Here is a 9,396-nt window from a genome sequence, read left to right as displayed (position 1 = left end):
CTTTTGCCGGTACGCCAAAAACGCCCGCGTTTTGCAAAAATACATACGGGCGGCGTACCAAAAACGGTATTAACAAAGGTACAAGTTGGAATGCAATTAAAGCATTAACTTATAGGACTTTTAAATATAAATTAAGCGTTAGCCAAAAAAAAGAACGAGCCAAACCGCGATTAACTTATTGCGGTTAAAACTAACGGTTTAACGTACGCATGCGCAGCAATGTTGGACCAAGCTAGCTACAAAACGTTCCGTTAGGGCGGGTTTGCTATGCAAAAGCAGGAAAAAGGTTTGCACCCGGTACGTTTAAAAGCCGTAATCGAATAGTTCCAAAAAAGCAAAAAAGCTTAAAGCAAAGCCGAAATTTAATAATGCTTTTGGAACGTTAATTTGCTAAATAAGGATGGTACTTTTTACGAAGCCATATTAGCTAAAAACGATTTTAAACGCTTTATTAATTAGCTTGATAGCAACCATCCAATTACGTACCGAAAGTACACCCGGTTGCAAGCATATAGCTAAAAATGGGCCGAAAAGCTGCAAAATAGCATTAAAAAAAAATTACAATAGCTTTATGCCCAATTACCAAAAGCATTTATGGTTATTTTGGGGAAAATGATTCGTTACGGATTATGCAATACATTTAGTTTAAAAGCTTTGAAATAATTTTTTTTTTATTAATAAACCAACGAGCCCATTACCAAATTTAAAATGGCATAGCAATTATTTAAATGGTTTATTACCAAAAAGTACGGAAAATTGGCAATGTTTTAATCCAACTTTTAATAGCCCATGCTTTGCGTTGCTAAAATTTTGGAATGGCAAAAATGCAAAAAATTAAAATACCAAATTTATATTATGCAAAAAGCCGAAGCATAGCAAATAAGATACAAGCTTTTATATATACCAATACGGTATAACAAAGACGTGGAAAGCTTGTATAAATTTTTTAGCAACCCCAACGATTTAGGGTACGTAAGGGTACGCAAAGAATAGGAAATAAGCTTATCCAAGCTTTAAATAAAGCATTTCGAAACAAAAAATTAAGGAATTTATTTGTATTAAGGCTATAAAAAGGATAATTATTTACAATAAAGATTTTAGCAGCAACGATTAGCCCAAACGAGCAATATTTCCATATACGGGTGCGATAAAGCCTTTATTGCTTAAAAACCTTAATTAATTGCGGAGCTTAAAGTAGTTACGTATCGTTACAAGCAATGTTACAATACGGTATTTTTATACGCAAAAAGAACAAGCTATACTTTTTTATAACAATAAAAAAAAGGCCAATTAAATATAACAATGGATAGATCGATATTAAAACCGATTATTTTAGCTTTTAATACCAAAGCAAAACCTTTTAAGTAATGCTAAACGCGTTGGAAATACGGAACGAGGATATGGTTTTTGGGATTCCGTAATTACGAAAGCATAATCCAAAAATTAATTAAAAAAATAACGATTTTTAATGGAAGTTTTTATTAGCAATTAAAAAAGCTTAATAGTTACGGGCCGTAAATAGTGCAAAGATAAAGCCGAAAAAAGGTATTCCAACGGGGATAAAGCAAAGTAGTAACTTTCGAACCTTATTATAAAAAACCATAACGACGTTTTACGATGGATTTAAACAAGGGTTACAATAATTAGCTAACGTATTTTCGGAGTATTATAAGTATTGGAGGTTGTTTTAAGAAGATTTAAAAACGGTGCTTTTAAAATACGGGCCGTTTAATTACGAAATTAAATTAAAGCTAAATGCGCAATTTAAATACCAAAAGCTGTACCAATTTAACTTTAAGCAACAAAAAGGGTTAAAAAAGCAATTACAAAAGGATTTGAAAAAGGGGGTAATTAAACTTTTAACATTTTTAATAAAATACGGAATTTTATTTGTGCTTAAAAAAAATGGAAAGGAATAAATATGTATCGATTACCAATTATTAAATAAGGTTATAATAAAGGATCGATATTTTTTGCTTTTTATCGACGAATTGCGCGATAAATTCGGTAAAGCCAGGTATTTTACGGTTTTGGACCTTCGAAAAGCATATGGATTGCTTTGGATTAAGGAAGGATAAAAATGGATAATAACCTTTTAAATACGGTTTAGCGTGTACGAATTGTTGGTTATAACTTTTGGATTTACTAACGCGCTAGCTACGTTTTAACGGATAATTAATTACGTGCTTCGAAAGCATTTCGACATTTTCGTTTTAACGTATTTAAATAACATTTTAATATATTTAAAAACGCTAAAGGAGCATAAATAATAAATACATTAGGTATTGTAAAAGTTGCAAAACGCAAAGCTTTTAATTAATCCGGACAAGTGCGTATGGCACGCCCAGGAAATGGTTTTTTTCGGGTTCGTTATTACGCTAGGAAAGGTTAAAATGGACCCCGCTAAAGTATAGGAAGTGGCCAATTAGCCAGCGCTTATTAACGTACGAAAGGTACGGGCGTTTTTGGGGTTTTTTAATTTTTATCGACGGTTTATGCAAAGGTTTAATGGCAACGCTACGCCATTTACAAACCTTATTAAAAACGATACCCAATTTTATTGGGGGGCTTGAAAATAAGCTGTTTTCGAATAGCTTAAAAGCGTTGTTTTACGGGAGTTAATATTGGTTATTCCGGACCTTAACAAACCATTTAAAGTTAAAACCAACGCGTTAAATTACGCAATTAAAGGATAATTAGGTTAACGAAATAAAAAAGGAAGGTTGTACTTTTGCGCTTTTTTTTTGCAAAAATTTAAAGGACTTAAGTTAAATTACTAAATTTATAATAAAAAGCTTTTCGTTATTATTAAGGTTTTGGAAAAATGGAAGGTATATTTGTATGGAGCAAACCACCAAATTACGATATATACCGATTATAAAAATTTAGCACATTTTATTACGAATTAAAACTTTAACAAGCGTTAAATCCGTTGGAGCTAGTATTTCCAAAATTACAACCTTTAGATTTTGTACCGAAAAGGATCGGAAAACGGGAGGGCAAACGCTTTAAGCAAAAGGAGCAACTACGAAATCGCTATTTTAAAAAAAACCAAAACGCTTTTGGCTTATAAGCCAAAAGGAGCGTTGGTTTTAGCTTAACAAACAATGGCTTCGATAACCAAAAAGCAAAATTGGACTTTAAAAAGGATTTTGGAAATCCATAGGTTGCTAGCTTATAGCCATTTAAAGGCTACCAAAATATGGAAAAAGTTTCGATAGCATTACGGGTTTACCGGAATTTGGGCAACAATGCTGGAAATAATAAGGAATTGCTAAATGTGCGCTAAGGATAAGCCCAACAAGCACCTTTTTTATGGGCTGCTTTAACCATTGCCAATGCTTAAAAAGGCATGGCAAAAAATTACTATAAATTTTATCGTTAAATTTTTTAAATTTAAAAAGCTTTTAATAAAAATATAATATAATAGCATATTGGTAGTAATGAATAGGCTTACAAAGTATGCTTTGTATTTACTATACAAAAAAAGTAGCAACGCGTTTATTTTGGTTTACGCTTTTTTTCGGTACGTAATAGCGGATTACGGGATGCCGCGGAAATTAATTACGAACCGAAACAAGCTATTTACAAGCAAGTTTTAAAAAACGCTTACGGCGCTTTTCGGAGCAAAATACGCTTTATTAATAACGTATTACCCCTAAACGGACGGATAAATAAAACGAACCAATAAAACGATAAAGCAATATTTGCGCTATTATGTTATTTATAAATAAAATAATTGGGTTTAATTGTTATTAATTGCCCAATTCGCTTACAATAGCGCTATGCACGAAAGCATAAAAGAAACGCCGTTTTACGCTAATTATAGGTACACCTTTACGGCGTACAACGAACTTAAGGCCGGATTTAAGGCTTTAATAACGGAAATTTAAGTAACGGAGTTTACCAAATTGCACCAAAACCTTTAGGATAAATTGGAAGCATTGCGTTATCGAATGGCAAAATAAGCCAATAAAAAAAAAATTGAAGGATTAACTTTTAAGGAAAAGGATAACGTTTACCTTTTGCGTGCTAATATTAAAATAAAAAGGCCAAACGATAAGCTGGATAAAAAAAAATGGGAACCTTTTTGGGTTACCCGTGTTATTTTTCCGGTTAATTATAAATTTTAGCTATTACCAACCATACGTATCCATTTAGTTTTTTACGTTTTTTTGTTAAAACCAGCGCTTCCGGGCTTTAAAAGCACCAAATTAATGGAAATCGACCTTAACCAAAAGTAAGAAGTTAAGGCTATTTTTAACGAGCGAACGCGTTACCGCAAAAAGCAATACTTTATTAAGTGGGAAGGATGGGGGGATAAGCACAATACGTGGAAAAATACAATAAATTTTGGGAATTGCCAAAAGGCTTTGCAAAAGTATTATTTAAAAAAAAGTTAGCAATAGCTTTGGAGCTTGTAAAACGCCCCAAATTCGGAGGAATTTGGTGGGCAAAAGAGGGAGGATTTTATAGCATATTTAAAGGATAAGCTAGCAGGTTTAAGCAAAAAATGATGAAACCGATGGCCCCGACCAGGGGTTGAAATACATCGATTTTATAAGGTTGCACCGGAAGTTAAACCCAAAACCTCCCGTTACAAGAACAAGTGCGCTATTATTGCGCTATACAACCTGTGGAAATTGTTGAAAAAGTTACAATTTACCGGATTAAAAAAGCGCAAGCAATTTAGGATCGATACCAAACCTTAGGCTTTCGGGATTAGCAAAAAAAAAAAAGAAAGAATTAAATCGACGACCCCGGTTGGGGAAACCGACATTGTTGATTTAACCAGGTTGCACCGGGAGTTAAACCTAAAACTTCCCGTTACAAGAGCGAGCGCGCTACCATTGCGCTATACAACCAAAAGGAGTTGTTAAGGAAGTTACAACTTATTCGATTAAAAAAGGGCCAGCGGGTTAAGGTTAGGATTAACCTTTAACGTTGCCCAATTAAAAAATAAAGGAAGGAAGTTGGCCTGGAAAAAGGAAAAGGGGCTAACCGTTGCTAAAGCGGCTTTTTCCCGTTCCGCCCGTTCCATTTGTTCCAACTTTTCCACGGTTTTAATACTTTAAAATAACGTTTGCAATTGCTTTTTAAGCTAAAGGTTTTTTTATTTGCGAAAACGCTCGAAACGGTTATTTAAAGCATAACGTTTAACTTTAATAACCCGCATTTTGGCTTTAATTTTTTGGTATTAAAAACCAATGGAATGCAATTGTTTAAATAAAAAACCCAAAATGTTATAGCTAAAACGGTTGCAAGCAAAATACTTTACGCAACGAAAAGAATTTTGCGGAAAAACAAAATAAGTATTTTTTTTAAAAGCGTTTCGATAAAAAAAATAGGAATTTATATCGGTAGCCAATGCAAAAACCAAAGCAAAAAGGTTTTTGCGCCGGAAAGTTAAGCGCGCAAAGCGTTTTTGTATTTAACCCGACATTGTTAAAAGAAGGGGACGGTTAAACAGTAAGGAAGAATAGTACTTACGATTAGCAATGGGAGGAACGGATAAAGGCAGGCCAAAAGGGCTTGGCCGGTGGAAAGGGGACTTAATGTTACAACCACCCGGCCGGCACGGGAAGCCAGAAAGGCGAAGGGTAAGCAAGCGCTTACCCCTTACCACAAGGAAGCTTAAGTAAACCGCCCGTAATTTGTTAATGGGGTTACAAATTATTTAGGTAATTTGTAACCTATCGACAAAATTACAAATTATTACCTTGGAAAGGATAAAAATAGCATAAAGGACGGGCTATAAAAAAGGAGGGTTTTTTATTGTTTTAGGTAGTTTTTGATTGGGGCTTCGGCATTAGTTAAACTTCAGTTAGCTTCCAAGTAACCTTTAAAGCAAGCATTTAAACCTGCACCCAAGTTACTTTGTAAATCCCCTTAATTTGTTAAGTTACGTGCTATTGTTCGATACTTTTTTGGTGCTTTACCTTAAAAGCAGAAGCTTAACTGTAACACCGGAAATACGTTATATATTCGATAATTTATAAAAAGTTTTAACCGGAACGCTAACCCGGCCAACCCAATTATTTTTAGGATTTGGAAAGGTTTTAACCATTTATTTAATAGCTTTTTTAACAGCCTTTTTATTTTAATGTTTGCTATATTTAGCAATATTTAATTGCCTACCCCAAAAAGCACCGGGGTTTTGCTTTTGTTATAATATTTTTTGTACGTATTATTTGCTTTTTTTAGCAATTTTTTAGCTTGCTTTTTAATTGCTTCCAAAGCTTCCGCTTTAATTTCGGCCGTTACTAAAAGTTTTTTTTTAATTACCCGAAAATTATAAAGCTTTCGTAAGTAAAACTTTATTAATAAAAACGCCGGGGTTTTTTGCAATTTTAAATGCACGTTCGTATTGTGCATTTACGTTGCTAAATGCAACAATAACGCTTAATCGTTTTGTTTTTTGCAATAAAAGCACCGGAAATAATGCTTTATTATTTGGTTTATCCGTTTTGTTTGCTTGTTAATTTGCGGGTGGTACGCCGTTAAAAGCTTTCCCGTAACCTTTAAATGTCCGGCAAAAATTGTTTAAAACCCGTTTATAAATAGGTTATTTCGGTTCGATATAATTTTTTCGGGTATATTTAACAATTTTTAAACGTATACGAATAAAAAATTTTCCAATTTTTTATTGGTTAATTTCGTAAACGTTGGAATAAAAAAGCTATATTTAATAAACCGGTTTACCATTACCAATATTGCGTTGCGCTTTTTGCCGGTTCCATTTACTAACGTTAAAAGCTTTTTAATAAAATTTATTAATACTTTTTTTTTCGGGCGGTTTGGTACGGGCAGCAATGTTAATAACCCGTAAAATGCTTATGTTTTTGGCTTCGTTTGCTAGCATATTTAATACGTCCGTACGTATTTGCATACGTTTTTAACCATACCCGGCCATTTAAACTGCCGTTTAAATTTTTTTAAAATTTGGCCATGCTTTTGTGGCCCCCCGTCGGGTTATTGTATTGTTTTTAAAGCATTGCCCGTTGTAACGGCGCTAAATTTAAAACCCAAATTTTTTTTTATGCTTAAATAAACCGTTGCTAATTTCTTAAACGTTGGGTTTAATTTTTTGTTGCAAGTAAAAGGGATAAGCACGGTGTAAGGTTATTCCGGTTAATATGCTTTAAAAAGGAAAGGATTTAAAGTGCAGGGCCCCGTAAAGGCCTCTGCCCTTTATATATACGTAACTCCTTGTCCTTTTTGCTTATTAAGCTTCTTTTTTAACGCTTGGAAGCGTTATACGCTTCCAAACAAAGGGACCGCTTTTCCAATGCTTTAAGCATTTAATATTTATGCTTAAAGCTTTTTTATAACAATATATACTATTTACTTTGTAACATACCCTTTAAGCAAGCCTTTTGGGTTGTTTGTAAATAAAATAAAAAAAATTAATTGCTATGTTAATAGCGTGGGATTTAAAAGCTTATCGCGCTTTTAAAGGTTAATTGTAAAAGCGCATTAATTTTAAAAAGTAACAAAGCAAGCGTTTTTTTTTTAAAAAGTAATCGTAAAAACGCATTACCTTTAAAAAATAACGAAGCAAACGCTTCCAATTGCTAAAAGCAACGAAGCAAATATTTTAACTACAAAAAATAACGAAACAAATGCTTTAACCATTACCGGAAAAAAATGGGCGTAATAAATTAAAACCCTTTTTTTTCCATTTCGTTTCGGCCTTTTTTTTTTCCTTTTTACCACCATTTTTTTATTAATTCGTAAATTTTTACGCTTTTATCCTTATCGTTTAAGCCTTTGTTAATGTAAACATTTTTGCAAAAGCAAAAGCAAGCAATTGTAAGTACTTTGCGCAACGGCGTAATGTTTTAAAAACGTTGTACGGTACTAACAAATTGGCTGGAAAATAAGTATTGCCGGTAATAAAGCAACGCGTACAACCGTTCGAAAGCGCGCTAAGCGCGAAAAATTTAAACGGGTTTAAACCCAAAAAAAATAAATCGTAGCTTTTTGCTTTTTTACCAATTTATTGCTTTTTCGCTAATTTTGCTTTGTGCGCGTATAATGCAAATTTGCAAACGGTTATAGCTATTTTAACAATTAAAATTAAGCAAACGGAAAAAGCATTATTTAAAAAAAAAAAATTTAACAAACCGAAAAAAATAAATAAAGGAAAAGTAAGTTTTTTGCGGAAAAAAACAAGCAACGAAATATAAAAAACGTGCGAAAGCAATAAATTGCCCGCAAAAAGGCTTAAAATAACGCTTAAGCAATTAAAGCGATAAAAACGTATGCGTTTGCTAAAAGCGCTAAGCGGGTTAAAACTAATCGGGCTCGTTACGTTAAACGGATGGAAATTTTGCGCCGTTTTTTAATTTGGACCCCGATTAATATTAACGTAACCGTTTTCGAACTTTCGGTTATTCCTATTACTTTTTGCACCTTTCGTTTTAATTTTTAACCCAATTTAACCAATGCTTTTTAAGTTCCGGCTAAACCAAATAAAAGTTCCGGGCTTAATTGGCTTATTTGTTAAACGATTAAAATCGATTTTAATTCCGATAAATTCGTTAATCGGTTTATTTAAAAAAATAACGATAATAACGATAAGCTCGTCGTTTTTTTTAATACCCGGAAGCGCAAAGCGGGTAAAAAAACGAAGGTAAATAACCAAATTAATTCGTTTTTAACCGTTTTCGCGGGTTTTATGCTAACCACCCCTTTTTTTCCGTTTTAATCCTTAAAAAAAATGCTATTTAGCCTTTTTTTTTAACAAAACCGTTAACCTTTTTTTAACGGGAACGTTTTAGTTAGCTTTTCCGATAATACCATTTCCCGCGCGGTTCCATGCAATGGGTATACCAAAAGCTTTTTAATAAAATTCCGGGGCCTTTGCAATAATAAGCTTATAATGCGCTTTTTTCGAAATGGTTATATTTTACGGTATATTTAATGTGCTTAAAGCAATTACCGTTGCAACCTTTTCTTTTTTTGCCCAAATTGCGCATTGCAACCGCTTTATTCCAAAACGAGCTTTTAAACGGCTTTTGCTTTAAAATTAAAAAGCTTAAAGGAATGGTAAGCCATTTTTTTAAGCTTTACCCAAAGCCAAGCAGCAAGCAAAAAATAAGGTTAAAAAAGGGAATAAAAAGGCTTCCCGTTAAAATAACCTTGCCTTTCGTAGCTTAACCCCAAAAAAAAGGGAAATGGTAATAATAACGAAAAAAGTTAAAAAAATAGCATTAAAACCGCAATAACTCGGGGTTACTCCTTTTATGGAAATGCTTTTATTTACCAAATAATAAGTAAGGGTTAAAGCTAAAATAAAAAGGAAAAATGGATAAAGGAAAGGTGCAACGCTTTTGGAAATTGCACGCGTTATAATTAAATGCCGTTTTATTATTTAAAACCGGCATGCTTTAT

General features: G+C 33.1%; 1 pseudogene across 1 annotated transcript; it reads right to left on the bottom strand.

Annotated features, from left to right (window-relative positions):
* Positions 1–4,793: 4,793 nt before the first annotated feature.
* On the bottom strand, positions 4,794–4,865 carry GGTG_20073 (annotated as a pseudogene). The gene has a single exon. The product of its transcript is annotated as a tRNA-OTHER (tRNA).
* Between the last annotated feature and the right edge of the window lie 4,531 nt (positions 4,866–9,396).

Source organism: Gaeumannomyces tritici (genome assembly GCF_000145635.1).
Source record: "Gaeumannomyces tritici R3-111a-1 unplaced genomic scaffold supercont2.2, whole genome shotgun sequence".
Lineage (NCBI taxonomy): Eukaryota > Fungi > Ascomycota > Sordariomycetes > Magnaporthales > Magnaporthaceae > Gaeumannomyces > Gaeumannomyces tritici.
Note: the sequence above shows the minus strand (reverse complement) of the source record. Positions and strands in the feature narration are given on the sequence as shown.